This window comes from Crocodylus siamensis, chromosome 4 (assembly GCF_052110815.1).
Source record: "Crocodylus siamensis isolate JL-2025a chromosome 4, ASM5211081v1, whole genome shotgun sequence".
Lineage (NCBI taxonomy): Eukaryota > Metazoa > Chordata > Crocodylia > Crocodylidae > Crocodylus > Crocodylus siamensis.
The window spans coordinates 115,645,519-115,664,483 of NC_143398.1; the positions used below are offsets into that span (position 1 = coordinate 115,645,519).

Below are 18,965 nucleotides of genomic sequence, written 5' to 3' on the forward strand. Positions count from 1 at the left end.
ATTGCAATATCTTTCAAGTATAACTTTCAGACTGTACACACTTTTTTTCCATGCAAAGCCAGCATCTAGTTCATCAGTCACTTGATGCCATGCTCTCACTTCAGGAGAAAGAAGAGTATCTTCTTCTTCAAATGAGAAACATCAGTAAATATATTTATCAATGGAAAGTAGAAAAGTTTTTAAAAAATGGTTATTCCTTAAGAGGAATGTTTAATTTATTTAATTCAATCTGAAAAATTCATAACACTAATAATTTTGAGTTAAATAATCCCTTGGGGACAGATATATTGCTGGCGAGTCCCTGCCTGAGAGGAAGCAGAAGGCTGGTAAGGTTGAGCAATGACCTCAAAACACTGAAGCTTTGATGAAAATCTTGACTTGTACATTTCTTGACTTTAAACAACATTAGTGTGACGTTAGGATCAGATTTTGGTCAGATTCTCCATCACCCTGTCCTCTGTACACTTGATTTCCCTAGGTACAAAGTGAATTCCAAGTGTGGAAGAATTTCTGTCACGTTTGTATGGCAGTATTTTACTTACAGTCAGCACTCATGACCCATAGACTTTGTGCCCGCTGGGCTTTATTCACTCCATAGGGTACTACCCTTTTGATGTCGTCCCGTGCCAGTGACCCTTGAGGGTAATGCAGTTGTTCTTACTCCAACTCGCCGCCCCCGTTCTTGCCTGCCACGTCTTGCTGTACCGTCAATGGGGGGAGCCATCTAGCGAGTCCCTCGTAGCCCAGGTCCAACCCGGTGGATGTACACGGGGCTCCAACCACCCCTGTACCCTGGCCTCACGCCACCTTCAGAAGCGGGTCCTACAGAGGAGGTATGTGGCTCCTCTTGCCCATCTGCAGCCTTTCCCAATACCTATCCCTTATACCTAAAGGGTCGAGCCTTTACAGTTACAGGTTTGGCTCCGGACCCTCAGTCCTTAGGACCTTCGTCCCTAAAAGACACGGGCATCCGTAGTTCCGGTGGCGACCCCGCCCCAATCAGGCTCCTCCCTTGGGATCCTTGCCACCCTGCCGTGCCCAGTGTGCACCTGGTTCCCGTGGGTCCTCTGCGATGCCTCCTCTTCCTCGTCGTCTCGTCCGGATGCCGTCCTTCTGCTGCCGGCTCCCGGGAGCTGTTGCCTGTTCCCTCTCTCCCACTCCTCCTGCTCCGGCCCCTCCTCCTTCCTCAGACGCCGCGGGGCTTCATTTTCCTCTTCCGTTGTCGACAGATCTCCCTCTTCAGGGCCATCTGCCCCTTCCTCTGCAGCCACCGCCGCGTTTATCTTCACCGGCCGGCGTCTGGTGCTGACGTCACCTGCTGACTGCAGCTGTATAAAAAGTCGGCTCATGAGCCGCGCGGGTTTCGCTGGCACGTCATCCCCTGCCGCAGGTGAGTGTTTTGTTTCACCCTGGTCTCCGGGACAGACTTCATATCTAGCACAGTTTTGCGTGGTGCAAATCCCAAGGTGCGTGGAAGCTACCACAACAACGCAGCTGAACCTGGGAAAGGCTAGGCTGCTCTCCTTTGCACTTAGCTGCAGTGAAGCCACGATGGTATTCTAACCGCAGGGAATTGTTGTCCTGGCAATATTTTGGCCATGCTCAGCTTCCTGGCCACATCCTGATATCCTGGGAACGGTGGGCTGGGCTATGGTTGTTATGCTGCAGTTGGAGGTATAATTGTAGCACAACTGCGCCAACTTTAGGTAGCTCAGGTAACAGTGCAGAAAAGACATCATGGACCAAGTCTCCAAGTGCTTACTTTAGGTCCCAGGAGAACATGTACAACCCACGTGGAAGACCCTGCCACTGTGTTGTCCCTTCATTATTACCTGAGCTTACCTATAAAAGGCTGTGGCTGCAGCTGCTTCTGGGAACAAGTGCTGACCGAATGCTGCAACTGCTCCCAGAAGCAGCCACAGCCACTCCTGAAAGTGGCTGCAGCAAGCGCAGCTATCGGCCAGTGCTTGCAGGGGGGGCACTGGTGTACCTGCCTGCCCCCCCTGCCCGTTGCCTAAGCAGCGAGTACGACCATCAGGGGATGCACCAGCGCTCTCAGGGGGTGCATATACACCCCCATTCACTCCCTACGCATTGCCACTGACACCAGTTGTATGATAACTTTGATGGATCGACGCAATACAGTTGCATAGGGGCAGGATCTGGCTATTTTTTCACAAGTAGAAATAATTACCCACAGTGTACACAGCCTCACAGTTAATGGTGCAGAGCAGTAAAGAATTAGTCCTTTTAGTCTGGAGTAAACAAATTAACTTCACAGCAGGGTAGTACGTGTAAGTACTATCCTGCTGTGGAGTTTTTTACTTTGCAGCAGTGCATGTGTAGATGATGCCTCAGCTGGCTGGGGCACGAGGGTTCTTCAGTGTGGGGGCTAGTCTCATAGTGAAGCACCCTCGTGTCCCATCCAGACCCTCTGCAGCACATTGAGCCAGGGGGAACAGCCTTGGGCTGGCAGGCTGACCCCTAGGGCTCCTTGCCAGCCAGAGCTGCTCTGCCCTGGCTCAGTGTGCTGAGATCCTGAGCACATGTTTAAACGACTTGTCAGGGAGCAATAAGCTCCAGGGCAATAAACTCTGGAGTTTATTGCTTTGCATTAATTGCATATGGAGACTTGTCCACTGAGGAGTAAACTGAACATTTCTGCTTGGTGCAGTGTTGTCTTGTGAATCTGGACTGACCTCTAGTGGCAAGAGAGGCAAGTTACTGAATGAGTGACCTGGCAGCAGTACTCTATTGAATGTTTGAAAAAAATGGAAATAACGAAAAAGACTAAATAAAATGGAGCAAGCCACTTTCAACTTAGATTGTTTTTTGTTCATTTTGGATAAAAATCTGGGCAGTTCTCTACTTTGGAGCACAACGGCACCTGCTGAAATTCCAGTGCTGTAGAGAGCAGTTTCCAGGCTCAGAAAAGCAGATGAGGCAATAGAATTAACTATATACAGAGCCCAGTCGAGCTTGAAATGGGCCAACAAAACAATCAGCAGCTTCATCAGGATTTCATTCTGATGTATTATAGTTGTAGTGCTGTAAACTCAGATGATAGATTTTATTGTTAAAGCATGTTTACATTGTCATCACTTTATTGCTGATGTTTTTGTATTACAGTGGTGGCTAATGCTGAAACTTTACTTTAGTAGTTGCTGCATGCTTACATAGTTAGAAGGGACCCTGAGATAGGCTTAAGGCATTTCACCTGGCATCTGACCCTCCCCCTGTAGTAGACTTGCCTGCTCATACTCCTTGGCTTCCCTTTACCTCCTGTCTCTCACCTGCCACAATTTGATCGTAGGATTTTAACTGGAGAGGCTGCCTCCAGAGGCTAGGTTAGCCTCTTTCTGGGTGCCTCTCCTTTGTGTAGAGCCCTTGGGGCTTCACTGCCTTAAACGCCACAGGGTGGGTTTCCCCTTTATGACAGCCTCAGCTGTGCCTTAGGGGTAATAATTGTGACATCCAGTCACCCCCATAGTCACACCTATGCCTGTCAGAGGTTAGTTAGTGTTGCAGGGCTGGGGGAGAGGGAAGGGATCCTTGGTCCTGACTCCAGACTTGGGCCCTCAAGCAACAAATCTTTGTTGGGGCTTCAGCCCCTTTTCTCTAGCTCAGTTCTCTAGTCCAAGGTCCACTGTCCCAGACCTCAGTTTCTGGCCCCCTGACCCCCGTTTCTCACTCTGGGCCCCTGGCCCCTGTTCCTGATCCTTGCTACTGGCCCTCTCTCAGGCACCCCTGTGGTCTCCAAGCCACCCCTCTAGCCACAATCTGGTCCTCTGGTTTTAAATAAACATAACCAGCGTAACAGAAGTACAAGCAGACTACTTCCACAAAGTTCTTCCCCACTCTAGGTCAGTACCCTATCACGGGCTATACTTTCCTATGACAAGCTCACTCTCATGGGTACCTTGGGTGTCTATAAGCCTGTTTCCTGCATCCAGCTTCCCTGCGGAGCTCCTATCCCTGTAGCATGCAGGGTCTGACTGCTTGCTCCAGATCAGGCCATAGGTTTATATGCCCTGATGCCCTGTTCCCTTCCTGTCATGTAGCTCTCCAGCCACACATAGGAGTTTCCCCTTTTCATTAAGAGCCAGTCTATGCTTCTGCTGTTGTAGCCCCACATGGTTAGCTTAGCCTGTTGCGTTCTCTTAATGGCTCCCTGTTACAGGGGGCCAGGTGGAAGAAAGGAAGTGTTACCTATGTTAACCTACTGTTTCCTACAGCTGAGAACATGAGGCATAAATAAAGACATTCAAAAAGCCAGAGGCTGAATTGATTCAGTCTTTGTGGGTTAGTTGATACTGCATAGCTTGAGCAGAGAAGCAAGTGGGCAGGCATTCACTTTCAATTTTGGAAATGCAGCCAGAAGCAGGGGCTTGAATGGAAGGGAGGGGTGGCCATGCCCCAACCTGCTTAAGCTATGCACAGGGAGCCATTAAGAGAATGCAACAAGCTAAGCTAACCATGTGGGGCTACAACAGCAGGAGCATAGACTGGCTCTTCTTCCCACCTGGTGGGGAGGGTGGCAGTTCCTGCCAGGCTTTTGTTTCCCACGCTCTCCAAGGGGGTCCATGGGCCATGTCCCACCATGGGAGGGCAGGCTGAGAGGGTGGAGGGGGGTTCAAGCTCCTCTTCCTGGCAGCACCAGGCCTGGGTCTGAGTTGGGGAAGCCCCTGCCAGACCCCTGCCCCTGCTTCATGACCATGTGGGACCTCAGCTGGGGTGTGTGGGGGGTTACCATACCTCTGTCTCCCACTTGAGTGGGGGAGAGGGAAGCCCCAACTACGGTTTCCTCTGTCTCTCCTTGCTGGAGTGGAAAGCAGATGTGGCCATGCCACGCCTGGGTTTCAACCCCTTCCCTGCCCCACACAGGACCTACCCAGGGCCTGCCTGGCACTTGAGGGGAGAACAGCCCTTGCAAGGATTTTGCCCTCCCCTCGACCCAGGCAGACCCAGCTGGGGTCCCATGCAGGCATGGTAGGGGGTTTAACCACACCCCCTTGCCCCACTCCCCCAGTGCAGGCCTGGGGCTGGGGCATGGCCACACCCCTGCTCTCCTCTCGAGCTGGGAATGGGCAAAAGCCTGGTAGGGGCTGTCCTTCCCTCCCCCTCAAGTGGGGAGTAGGGAGACAGAAGTCTGATAGGGGTTGTCCCCTCTCCCCCATCCAGGCAGACCCAGATGGGGTTCTGTGCAGAGCAGGGAAGGTGTTTAAACCCCTTCCCTCCCTGCCTCAGTATGCAAGCCTTGGCTAGGGCATGGCCATACCCTCTGCTCTTCACTCCAGCTGGAAGAGATGGAGGAAACCTCAGTTGGGGCTTTCCTCTCCCCCCACTTGAGTGGGGAGCAAGGGGCAGAAGCATGGCAGGAGCTTTCCTCCTACCTCAGCTTGCTGGCCTCAGGCTGGGACATGGCCACCCCTACTCCCCCCATTCAAGCAAGGAGCAAGTGGGGGAGCAAAAGCCTGGCAGGAGCTGCCTCCCAAGGCAAACTTCAGCTTGACTCTGGAGCCAAAGAGGGGGCTTAAACCCCCTCTCTGCTCACCTCAGCATGTGAGCCTCAGGGTGGGGTGTGGTCATGCCCCCTGCTCTTTGCTCTGGGGGAGGGAGGGGGGAGGCAGGGGCCTGACAGGTCTTCTCCCCTGCAGACCCAGGCTGGGATTCCATGCTGCCAGGTAGGGGGGTTAAATCCCCCTCTCCCCCCTCAGCCTGGGCTCTAGCAGAGTGCAGGGTGGAAGTGGGGCAAAAGTGGGGCAGGGCTTGTCCTCAGGTAAACCCAAGTTGAGGTTCTTCCTCTGTCTGAGCATGCCGATCTGGGCCATCACCTGGCCATGCTCCTCGCTGGCTTCTCTGGAGCAGTGAGCAGGGAAAAACCATGCAGGGGCTACTTTCCCCCTGCCAGGCAAACCCTGGCTGGGGTCCCCTGTAGGTGAGAGAGGGGGTTTAAACCCCTCTTCTTCCCCTCTGCCTTGGCCTGCCAGCCCCAGCCAGCATCTGGCTATGCCCATGTCCCCTCTCCTTGAGCAGTGAGTGGGTAGAAACCAGGCAGGGCCTGCTCCTCTGCTCTCCCTCCCCTCTGCCTCTGCCAGGCAGTCTCCAGTGGGGGTCCCATGCAGGTGAAGGAGGAAGCTTAAAGCCTCTCCCCCCTGTATCATTCTGCTGGCCTGGACAGGGGTCTGGCTGTACCCTTCCTCCACTCCAGCAGTGAGTGGGGGAAAAGCTTGTGAGGGGCTGCTTCAGGGCTAGGTTTCCCACCTCATTCCTTTCTCTGCCAGTCTGAGCAGTGGTAGTTCTCCAGCTAAGGAGCAGAGGGGCAGGGCTAACTTTGCTCCACTGGAGGAGACAGTCCAGCCCAACCCAGGGCTGCAAAGCATCCTGGGATGGTAAGGGACTTTGATTTAATTTAAAACATCGATTTCTAAACTGCACGAAAAATTCTGCACAAAAAGCTCAACTCAGTGCAACCTTCTTGTGCAGAGAAAGACTAGCTGTTGGGGGAGAAGGAAAAAGTCAGGGTCCATCAGCTCTTTGATTAATACATAAACGTAAGCATTCTGAAAATAAACCAGAGATTAGGGTAGGGATTTGAATCAGTACCTCCAAGTATCTTAATTTTATTTCTCCTGGCCAGTTAGTGAAAACTGGGCAAATACTGCAGAATTGTCTTCGTCCAGCAAATACCTTACCCTCTCTCTCAGTTGTATCTGTTTCAGAATGGGTTACCAGGGTTAAATGCATTTATAATGACATGTGGGCTGTTTAACTCATGGCGAGACACAGGCATTTTCATGGATTGGTTGCGGCATGAAAAACCAACTTCATGGGCATTTTCGTGACTCTTGCTATTGATTGGCACAGAGGCATACACCATATAACTAAATAGGAAATTTCACAAAAAGTAAATTATATTGTATAATTTATCATATTGTTATAAATCTAAATATTAAATCTAAATGTAAATGTATTATACATATACATGTATATACAATATGTAATGTATATCATCATAATTTATTATTATATGTAGCATTCTACAAAAAAATAAAAATATTAAATAATGCTAACCTTAATAGAAACATTTTCACTTCACTGACTGGTGCCTTCACTTAATCTAGTTCACTAGCAGACAGTAACTCTCAATCATGTGATCTGTGGCTATAGTGATTGTCATGTTTTCGTTGAATTGTGGTAAGCACTGGGACTTTCTAAAATAGCATATTATATGAATAATATGCTGTTTTGTTTTTTTATTAAGTTGATTTTGTGGGAAATCATGGCCAGTGCAGTATTTCCTGGAGATCATGGACAATGCCGTTTTTTGCAGTTTCTGCAAAAACTGCGAAATCGTGAATTAGGTAGACCCCTAATAATAACTTAAGGTAAACAGAATTGCACAGCCAATATCGTGACCAACCCTGAAAACAACTCTTGACTTTGTATAAAAAGTATGTTTGTCTCAGGTGTATATTCATGCCCTATAAATTCCTAATAGTGTGCACACTTATCAATATAATGGGAATTTTCTGTTGCAGTGCAGGAGCAAAATAGGCCTATAGTTGTAGAATCTCTCGGTCAATGCTCAGGTGAAGGTAGCAGGAGACATGCAGCAGACTGCACTGACCAAGGCGAGGAGAGCTAAGCCTGAAGCCGGGTGAGGCTGAGCAGGATGAGTGTGGCCCTGAGAGAGGGCAGTATGAAAGAAGCTGGGTGAGAGCCAGTGGAGTAAATGGGACCCCAGTGAGAGAGGGGTGGCATGTAAGTGGCTCTTGAGGGCTGTAGAGAAGATCTACAACTGTGTGCCCAGTTTGCTCTGGCCATAAGCCAGAGAAGTAACACCAGAGTAACATCTGCGAGACATGGGACCTATGGAAGGAAGATCGGAGCGGGTATTAGGCCCTTGTCAGCAGGGCAAGTAATGGGTAGCCTCCTGCGTTAGTAACAACTCTCATATTTTTCCATCAAGGTGTGGCAGGAGAGCAAAGTGGGTGGTTACCCCAGGAGCAGGGCGGCTGGCGGAGACCTGACAAGGAGGCCACCCTATTACAGTGTGCTTCAAAATCCCTTTACATTTGTGAAAATAATTTTTTTTCACTTTCATTGAACACCATGGGCGTGTCCACACATGCAAGCTTGTAGAAGCTCAAATAGAAGTGGTGCAAATTTGAGCCAGGGCTTTTTGCCACAGCACACATGCCCAGACATGCAGTTTGGTGTGGGGCAAATTGTGCCACTGGGGCAAAATAACCCTCCCTGCCTCCTCCAGGATTTGCAGCCTAGGGGAGCTAGAACCCAAGGCTAACACCTGTGCTGGCCCCAGCAGTATAAATAGCTGCCCTGTGCTGGACCCAGAAATATAAAAAGCTGCCCTGACAAGTAGCTCAGGGCTACTTGCTCTCAGAAGCTTCTGAGGACCGGTCAATTGGTATCTGGGGACACTAGCCCTTGTGCCAGCTGGACTGCTGAAGCAGCCCTGAGAGTTCCCTGCACCCTCTACCCACTGCAGCAGTCTGGCAGTGGAGGCTGCTGCCTGGCTCTGACTTGCTGCCACCTGCAACAGCATGTGGCCCCATGGCTGCATGCCTGCCGGACCCAGATGGAGACTGCACAGCCAGTAGCGGCACCTGCCCCTTTAGGCCAGCTGCCAGTGGGCTGTGGCTGCACAGTTGCCTTTGTGTGGCACTACAGCCATGTGTGCCCCTGCCCAGCTACCTGTGCAGCTATCACCTGGAAGATGTTCCCATGAAGTGGCCTGCTTTGAACTGTCATAGCATGTCCTCCTGGCCCCAAGTGGCTAGGAGGTCAGTCACCTCCATCTGGGTCCCAGGTGTCAGCCCTGAGCAGGCTCTTCTGCCTGAGTCCTACCACTTGCCTCATTAGCAGGAATTCTGGTGTTCCCTATTTAAAACCTGCAAAATCTCTGAAAAAAAATCCCGAATTCACTCCTTAAAATAACCCAAAATCCATGTTTCTCCATGTGGCAGGGCACTGTTGGTGCCTGCCACTTTAAGGACTCATCAAGGCGTGGTGGGCAAGAAGGCAGATGGTTGGCCTAGAACAGGTGGGCAGGGCCGTTGGTAGATGGGCTTTGAGAAGGCACCGTGTTACACTCTACAATTAAAACAAGACCGTGAGAGAGAGAGAGAGATCGATCAGTTGGATAATGTTTTATTTACAATTGTAAAGCAACTTGGAAACCTCCCAGTTCCTCCACCATCATCATCAAATAAATTCTAATTCTCTATACAGTTTGGCATTGACTTTGGGTTTCTCTGTCATGGAAAAATCAGAGCTGTCTTACCCACTTTGCTCACCAGGATGTGTAGCGTTAAGCAGCACTGATATGCCACTGCCCTGTCCCTGCCCATGCCCCTCACTTTCAACCCACAACTTACCCCTTGCCCCATTCCCATCACTCTTGTCCCACAGGGCCAGGAATGTGGGTGAGGGTTTTATGGGGGTGTGGGGTTTGTAGGTGGATTGTGGGGGGAGCATGGCGGTGGAGGGGGCTATGAGGGGAGGCTGCTCAGGAGGGGTGGGTCCCCTGTCCCCTGCAGGGCACAGCCCCCTGCATACCTCGTGGACTGCCCCCTCACAGGGGCCACATGCCCCCCACAGGGATCACAGCAACTGGGACCTGTGCCAGATAAGTAGGGGGTGGGGGGAGCTGGAGGAGCGAGGGGGACTACTAAGGGTGCAGGGGACCATGGGGGCAGCTTGGGAGGGGTGGGTCCACCAGCCACCCATCCGCATGGTTCCAGCCCCTTGTACTCACCTCGTGGCCAAGTGCAGCCCCCAACTTCCTTCCCTGCTTGGCCTGAACCTGGCTCCAGCCCCCTGCTTGGCCTGTGGCCGGGTGCAACCCCATGCTTGCCTCTGCCTGGCTTCAGCCCCCCTGCATACTCCCCCATCAGGCTGCAGCCCCCCCCCCCATGCACTCCCTGCCCAGATGCAGCCACCCTGCCTGGCTGCAGCCCCCCCCCCGCGTGCCCCTTGCCTTGCTGCAGCCCCCACGCATGCTCCCCACCTGGCCGCAGCCTCCTCACTCACCCCCTGCCCAGCTCCAATGCCCCCTGCAGCTTACCAGCAACAGTAGCCACACTCTTGGCCTCATGGCACAGCCCCCCTGCATGGCAGGGGGTAGTATGGCTCGGCCCCAGCCTCCAGACATTTACGTGGCCTCTGCCACAGCATGCTGCTGTGGCCCAGCTCGGTGCGGCATGGGGCTGTGTGCTTTCGGGCTGTCACCTGGGGCTGCGTGCTACTTGTGGGGACTGCCAGCCACAGGGGCCTGGGTGCTGTGTGCACAGAAGTGGCCTGACTAGACGGTGCAGGGCCATGGGGTAGGTGGGTGCACGGGGGGGCTACAGCTGGGTGGAGGGCATGTGGGGGGGCTGCAGCCAGTGGGGGTATGTGGGGTGGGCTGTAGCTGGGTAGGAGGCACGTGGGGGGCTGCAGCTGGGTGGGGAAGCTGTAGCTGAGCAGGGAGGCGAGCAGGGGGCTGCATCTGGCCACAGGGTGAGTCAGGATGCCGGAGCCATGCAGAGGGGTGGCCGGAGGACCCACCCCTCCCGAGCTGCACCCCCATTGTCTCCTGCACCCACAGTAGTTCCCCTTGCTCCTCCAACTTCTCCCACCTGCTACTTACCCTGCACAGAGCCCAGGTCCTGGTTGTTGCAGGCAGCATGCTTCAGCACTGGGGAAAGGGCCAACCACAGAGATGCTCTGGCAGGCTACCAGATCGTCTCTGTGGAGGACCGTGCCTCCAGTTGTGTCAATGTATGGTCCCAGGCCCCTTTCTTCCACCACGGTTTTTTTGACTCCTGGATATCTAGGGGTCTAATTTTGCCCCTGTGCTGCAAATTTGCATCATGGGGAATGTTTTCTCTTTCCCACACCTGCCTCTTGCAGCATCTCAAAGGGCTTTAAGATGCTGCAAGAAGCACATGCGTGCTTGTGTGGATGTGCCCCATAAGATTAAGAATATGTTGCTGAAGCTTGAAAAAATAATGGATTCCAAAAATGGATAATCAGTATTAAAAACAGATTCTGTGACTTCTGAAAATATTTTGGGGTCTTTAGTTGAGCAACAGTGCAGAGATATTGATTCTGCAAAGGTCTATTATTTTGATCTGAACTCAACAGCTTATCCTGGGTGCCTTTAGAAATGCAAACAGGTAATTGGGAATCCACAGGATTCTCTCCCATCTAAGTGTAATAGTAGCACCACTTGCCTTTGATAGCACTTTTGCATTTTAACAGGCTAAATATTAGCTAAATACCAAAATATTCCTGGGTGGAAAGAAACTTTAACCACTAGTATCTTTATTGTACACAAGCAGAAGCCGAAGCACAGTATTGTTAAGTGATATGCTCTAGACCAGTGATTCTGAACCAGGGTGCAGGGGTATCCTATGGTGCTGCTGGATCTTTTGACGGGTGCTGTGAGAAATGAGGTGTTGGTAGATAAGCAGTTAAACTATGTAAATAAGAGCAGGCTCAGGCTTGTCCCTATGTGGACAATTCCCCATTCCCACTGCCAGGCCCCTCTGCAAGGAGGTAATAAGCACTGTAATCTATAAATTAGTTTTTGAAACTGGGTGTCACCCAATTCACAAAAGTTTTATGAAGGGGTGCTTGGAGTCCAGTGAGGGGTGCCTCAAATCCAAAAAGGTTGAGGACCATTGCTCTAGACTTTACAATGTGCTTCTAGGTGAGAGGAAAATAGGAGTGGCCTGATTCTGATCACAAATGAATGTGGGTCAGGTGTAATTCCCTTTAAATTACCAGTATAAAACTGGTGTCAGATTAGAATTAAACCCCAAAGATTCCTGGCTCTTAGTCCATGCTCTGTCCATTAGTCTCAGCCAGTAGAGGATCCAGGATGCAAGCTCACTGTGCATGTTTTCAGCCTTCAAGATCAGAGCTCCCAGTGGTGAAGAGGGGTGTGACTGCACCACTGCATCTTCCCTGGATTCACACTGGTCCTGGCTACATGGAAAAACATTGTAAAAAGAGCTAACATGAAACATGAATTAACTCTAATTTGTGCCTCGATATATCTGCGAATTTATGTGATTATATCTTGCACAATAAATAGAAGGTCTGATTCTGTCTGCTGACTCTTTTAAATCAGGACTAGCTCCACTGACATGTTAAATCAGTGTGAGAAGAGAGTAAGGCTGAACATATTTAACATACGGTAGCAGCGGGTACACCTGGGTTTGCAAACAAGGAACACTTCATCTGCCCCTTTTAGAACAGGACTAGACAGCAATCGGGATGTGTCTGGGCACAGTTCTTGTATAGTAGAGCACTATAACATAGAGACTTGGTAATGTACAAAGTGGCCAAATGAACTTTTGTGCTTTTGACTGTTCAGGGAAAGGCCTTCCACATACAGACATCAGCAATTTGAAGTTTAGCTGTTTTCACTTCTCGCTGTAACAGTGAAAGAAATTTTTAAACAACCCCTGCCCCAACCACCCCAAGTGAATGACTGTTTTGTCTGTTTTGAGGGAAGATGAAGGAAGGTCCTAATTTTGGCCTTCAGGGGTTCCCTATTTTCCCTTCCTCAAACTTCACTGGTGAGTTTTGTTTTTTGCCTTTGGTTTATTTTTTCAGATCCTACTGTTGTTACCATGCACTAAAATATCAGTGTTCTCCAGTATGTTTGTGCTGAACTTATCATGTCTTGAGTCAGTATCACCCTTTCTCTCTCATTTTGGTTATCTCCTGCCTGACAGTCTTTTACTGACGTCTGAAGGTTCTCTATTTCATCACTTGTTTTTTTCTTAGGAAAAAAACACATCCATGATAGTCTTTTCCCTTCTTTTTAAACAGCAAAAAATTAATTTACTCTTATAACACTGGCAATGGGAATACAGAAATGGCAAAAAACACCCTCTACTGCCAAATTTAAAAAACAATTGAATATCCCTGAATCTTCAGAAATGGTTCTAGAAATAGGCAAACTTTGGTCTTATGGTTAATTCTGTATTTCCTGTTTTTACTTTTCCTGAATGTACTTTGTCCTAATGTTAAATACCCCTTTCTTTACCTTGATTAACTTGCACTACTTTGGAAAGAGGTCTCTCCAGTCTGTCCTTCCAAGCAGACAGAGTCTTTACTTATGAAAACATCCTTATTCAGGAAAGCATTTAAGCACATGTTAAGGTCAGTGCTTGAAAGTAAGCATGTGCTTAAATGCTTTTCCTTATAATAGAATTACTTCATATATCATGTCAGTTATGCATTGCTGTTCTGTGTGAAGTACAAAATATGTATTCACTGTGGCCACAATTCTGCTTACCATTACTTTCTGCTTTCTTTAATTTCAAGTGCAAAAGGAATGTAAGTTCTGCTCCACTTCCATATTTTTTACAGAGGGTGTAAAGAAACTGAACACTTTTCAAGGTAAGGTGTTTTTTTTGAAGACTATGTTCTGACCACAATGCCTAATGCAAAGAAATGTTTTCGGGACACTTTTTGGGGAATTCTTCTCTTTTTAATTTTTATATTAGAACCAGATTTCCAGGACAGCATTTAAATTATCTTACTTTCTCTATGAAAATGTGAAAATATGAGAGATGAAATCTACCAAGACAGGCAGATATAAAGGTATTTTTTTAAAAGTCAGAAAGTATTTTTCTATCAATTTAGCTAAAATTCCCATTTATTTGAAATGTCCTTTTGGAAATATTCAGACTTGAATCTGTATCTTAGCAGTGATGGAGTGGTGTTGTAGCCACGATGGTCCAGGAATTGGGCAAGAGACAAGGACTTTTGTGGGTGATATTTTTATTGAAGCAATTGCATGGTTGGGATCGACTTGGACAAGCTTTCAAATGACCTGGTAAAGAATGCGTTTCATTTAAAGCTTGTCTAAGTCAATCTCAACCATGCAGTTGGCCCAGTAAAAGATATCACCCACAAAAATCCCAGCTTGTATCTTACTCATTTTCATTACACATTATTTTAGAAATTTGATGGAATTGTAAGCAAAATAATGTAGCTTTATTAATGCCTTGTGCCTATGTGCCTTTATATTAACTGACAAAAGCATGGCTGGGTATATAAAAGGCTGAAATCTGCCCTCCCTCTTTAAAGGAAGAGCAGAGTTAATTTTTATATTACATTTATAGAGATGGTTTTGAAAGTTGAATTTGACTTAAAGATTTGGATTCAAGAACATATTTGATATAAAACATGGGCCTTCTGGAGTTTAGCCATGTTAACTATAAAGAATATTAGTAGTCTTCCACTGCAAATTCTGCTCTTTCTTATGCCCATGCCATTATGCAGGTCCTCCACTGGAATCATCAATAGAATTCCTCTATGTTTCTACCACTCTTAACTGACAGTAGATCTTAGCCTGCTGTAAGTGAAATCCTGTCCTAACTGAAATGTAAGGGATTTTTGCCACTGATTATAGCAGAACCACCCTGTGGGTGTGTCTACATGAGATGCTTTGCTGCACAGTAGATTAATTTACTGTGTAGTAAAGCATTAGGGACTACATGTGGCACTTCATTTATTGCACAGTGAATTGGTCTATTTTGCAGTTAGAAATTGCCTGTAAATATAGATAATTAACTGCACAATATATTCTGTGCAATAGTGCATGTGTAGACACTGACTGGGATCAAATTTGTTCCTGAACACCCCAACACCAGGAGCACATTCAGACAAGTACAGATGTGCAGTATTCCTCATCACAGACCCATATATGGCGCTACACAATGCACTTGTTGCACATACAGGTATTCCCCATGCTGCTAATTTGCCGTGTGAGGGGATTTTTTTGACCCTGGGAGATGCCAGGGTCAAAAAAACCTGTCCCTAAAAAAAAGTGGGGCGGTGCATGGGACAGCAGTGTACACCTTCTAAAATTGGAGCCACACTCCAGCTGCCAGCCTGGCTACTTGCTGCAAGATTGCCATGACTACGGCTGCTGAAGGACCCCAGGTGAGGCTGCTGGGGCCAGCACAGTCGCTGGCCCCAGCCTCCCCTACTCTACTGGGGCAACATGCCCCATGCTGGAGTGCCCATGGCATGGGCATTCCCCAGGGACAAGTAGCAGCAGCTACTTTGTGCCACTGCTGTTTATCCCCTTGGAAACGCACATTCCTGCTCATGGGGATGCAGCGTAGGGGGCCACAGGGGATGGAGAACACCCCTGGTCCTGGTGCTACTCAGCTTCCTACTCCCTGCAGGCACCAGGAGCTGAGCAGTGCTGGAACTCAGGAGCTCCCTGCTTCCCTAAACAGCTGAGGGCTGGCTGAGAGCTGTTCCACTTCTAGGACAGCTCCCAGCCAGCTCTAGGCTGCATGTGGATTACCCCAAGCACCCCAGGGTTAGCCAGGAACTGTCCCCCTTTTGGGGCAGCTCCTAGCCATCTCCGGGCTGCATGTGGATTTCCAGAAAGGACAGTTCCCAGCCAGTCCTGGGCTGTTTGGGAAGTCTCCACACAGCCTGGAGCTGACTGGGAGTTGTCTCAGAAGGTTTCTGGCCAGACGCAGGCTGCTCAGGAAAATCTTCGCACAGCCCAGAACTGGCTAAGAGCTGCCGCAAAAGGGGGACTGTTCCCAGCCAACTCTGGGCTGCCCCAGAAAATCCACATGCAGCCCAGAGCTGGCTGAGAGCTCTCTCAGAAGTGACAGTTCTCACTCAGCTCCAAGCTGCTCAGGGAAATTCCTGTCTAGCCCAGAGATGGCTGGATACTGCCCCAGAAAGGGGGCAGTTCCCAGCCAGTCCCAGGCTGCGTGGGGAAGCTCTTCTGGGTACAGGGCTTGCCCCATGGGTACAGGGCTGGGAGGATTTTGCAGCGGCAGCTGTTTCCTGGCCTTGTGCACATCAGGACCCCTCCTGATGTGTATAGGGCAGGGAGACAGCTGCCGCTGCAACTGGCAGAGCTGTCCTGGTTCTGTGTACATAGCCCCATGCTCGCTGCCATCCCCCAGGCTAGCACCCCTTGGCTGCTGCTGCAGGGGGGCCGGAGCAGGGTAGGAGCAGGGCTGTTCTGGCTGGGTGCAGATTTGCTTCCAACAGGGAGCATGTGTACATATGATCCCAGGGAAGGCTTATTGCACAGTATTTTACTGTACAGTAAGCCTTTATAGCATTAATAGCATGTGTAGTCAAAGGACTAGAGCAGCATGACTGGGGAATGAGGAAGATTTTGGTAAATATGAAGCCTACTTCTCCTACCAGCTTCTTTCTAATTATATTTTCTTTTGTGTCTACTCTGCTCCATTTCACTGATTTTTTTGATAGTCTTGTATGCAGCCTCATTGCACCACTATACACATGAAAGCTTAGTTGCTGAGAGAATTTTTCTTAACTGCTTGTCTCATGAACTTAGAAGCTGTTATGTCCTGGAAAGGTTCCAGTTTTGACACCTTGAAAAACAGTCTAGCTGTTCTTAGAGATCATAGCTGCCAACTGGGTGAAACTTTCTGCAAAGAGGGAAAAGACTGGCAATTTGAGCCAGATCTTTCTCCTTCTTCTGCAGGTTTAAACTCTGATTGAAGGCAGTCTGTTATTTATGTTAATGAAATGATCTGCTAAGGGGCCAGTGATATGTAGTGATAACAGCTTTGCAAGTCATTCTTGAATAAGACCTTGCTTGTGGCCTGAGATTATGTAATGTTAACTATAACAAGCTAGACATCATAATATCTAGGCTAGGGACAGACATTACACATAAATCAGTATAAGGGATAAGAAACTGGTTTAAACCTGTAACAGATGGGGGCCTTCCCCCCACAGCACAGTTCTGCTGGGCTGCAAATGCCCAAGCCCCACTCCCACACCTGCCCTCTGCCTGTCAGCTGTGGGGAGTGAGCAGGAGGAGAATGGACTCCTGCTTCAGTCCTGGGTCCCCTTAGTTGGGGTCTGCACAGTGGGTGGGGGGGAAGCCCCCAAAGTGGAGGATTTCCCCCTGCAGTGCAGCTCTACCCTTTCACCAGTCCCCTTGTCAGCTGAGGAGAGGTGAGGGGGGGAATGGATCCTTGTTCCAGCCCCCCAGCCAGGTCTGCATAGTGAGTGCAGGGAGAAAAGGCCATGAGGCAGCAATACTGGAAGCCATTTCCCCCACAGGGACAGAATACCTTCTGGACATCCTAGCATACAGGGCACAAAAATTTAGTGCCACAGGTATGCAGAAGGCTCACCAGCACAGGGCTGGCTAGCTCCATGTAGCCTTCATGACTAGCCTTCACATAGAGGGAGAGCAGAGCCATGGCAGTAACTTCCCTGCCCTCTCTGGAATGCTGGATACCCCTGAGAGGCTCGTTATGCAGCGAGATGTGCTTTGCTGCGGGCAGGGATTGCATTTCTTCCCAGTCCTTATGCAAGGGAGAGGGAGAGGGAGAGGGTTTTTTACTCCTTTTCCTTTGCCCGGAGCACAGACACATGAGAGCCAGGCAGGATCTACTCTTTGGAATGGTAAAAAATAACCCCCTCCCCTCCCCCAGTTGAAAACCCCCTCTTCTAGGAGGGCATCACAGTTTCTCCCTCACTAAGTCTCTCTGTCTCACTTTGCCTATGGGGAGGCTAAACTGTCTCTTTCTCAGTTGCAGATTCTTATTTAGCCAGTTAAAAAAAGAGCTTAACCTTTCTCGCTCTGGTGTCCTTACTGCTCAGAATAAATCTGTGACATACATTTGAAGTACACATCATGCATGTGTCCAACCTGAATCCATGAGCCTTTGAAAAGCAGTTGCTCAAGGGCAATTACTTTTTCAGAAGAAAATGTGCATTTTGATTTTGAATAGAAATGTGCTCTGCAGTTATTAAACTGAATCAGGCCTGTTGCACTGGAGGGTAGGAGATGCTCTATGTGCTTTTGATTATTTTAAAACAATACCACTCCTTGGAGCTGAACGTAGAAATCCTGGTACAATCTGTAACTTCCTAGCATTATACTCACCGACTCAGGTGGCAAGTTTTGAGTAGAGTGGTGGCAAAGCAGTTGAAGCTTTTTACTCTGGTACAGTGGCATGAATTTAAGCCCTAATCTAGACTTCTGCCAAAGGCTGCTCTTTAGTCAATCCAGATTCAAAAGGGGGCTTGGTCCTTCAGGCTCACAAGTCAAAAATAGCCAGATATGATCCTAGCTGCATCACATGCTTCCTGTTTGTCCCCTGGTGAGCAGTCCTAGTCCTCAAGACAATCTGAGGCCTCCTGGAGGAAATCTTCTCTACCAGCTTGCCTCTCACTCACTACCTCCTGCAACAGAGCACTAAGCAGACAAGAATCTCTTTCATAATTTGCGGAGCCTGGAGGAACTTTTTGCTTAGGAGAAAGGGGCAGGAAGGAGCAAAAAAAAAAAAAAAAAAAAAGTAAAATCCAGCAACTCAAAGGCAGCCCTGCAGCAGCCTCATTTCTTTCTCTTCTCTGAAAATAGGTCAGTCTGCTCCCCCCACTCATGACCTTCATCTCTGCAACAGCCAGTCTGGGAAAGGAGGGGAAAGAGAAAGGGTGATGAGCAGACCAGATAAACGTGTGGGGCTGACTGTGGGCTGGATTGGGCTTTGGCAGGGTTACTGTATTTCCAGTTTCAAAAAAGAGGATACCTGTTGGGGAGGGGTAATATGATGGCGGGGGGGGGGGCAGTGATATACCCTGGCCCTCATTCCCAACCCACAGGCCCCCCCAGCCCTGCTGCTGCCCTTCACTCCTGCCCCCCAGACCTGCTGCCCACACAGCTTCCCAAGAACCACCGAGCTCGCTCTCCTCGCTGGCAGGGCAGGCACCCACCTCCCCCTGCTTCTTGCAGGCAGATGCATGTGATGCCCCTGCTTACAATTGCCCCCACCATCCCAAAGCAGCTCCTTGCTAGGGCAAGCTGGGAAAGGCTTCAATGCTCTTCCTCCACTCAGGACATTTTGTTGATATTTAAAAAAAACACCCAGGCCTCCATGAGCGGACCCAAAAAGAGGTCATGTCTGAGAAAA

General features: G+C 49.3%; 1 protein-coding gene across 2 annotated transcripts in view; it reads left to right on the top strand.

Annotated features, from left to right (window-relative positions):
- The window catches only part of BPGM (bisphosphoglycerate mutase), a 56,109-nt gene that overhangs the window by 12,968 nt on the left and 24,176 nt on the right, over window positions 1–18,965 (top strand). The gene's annotated exons all lie outside the window — the stretch shown is intronic.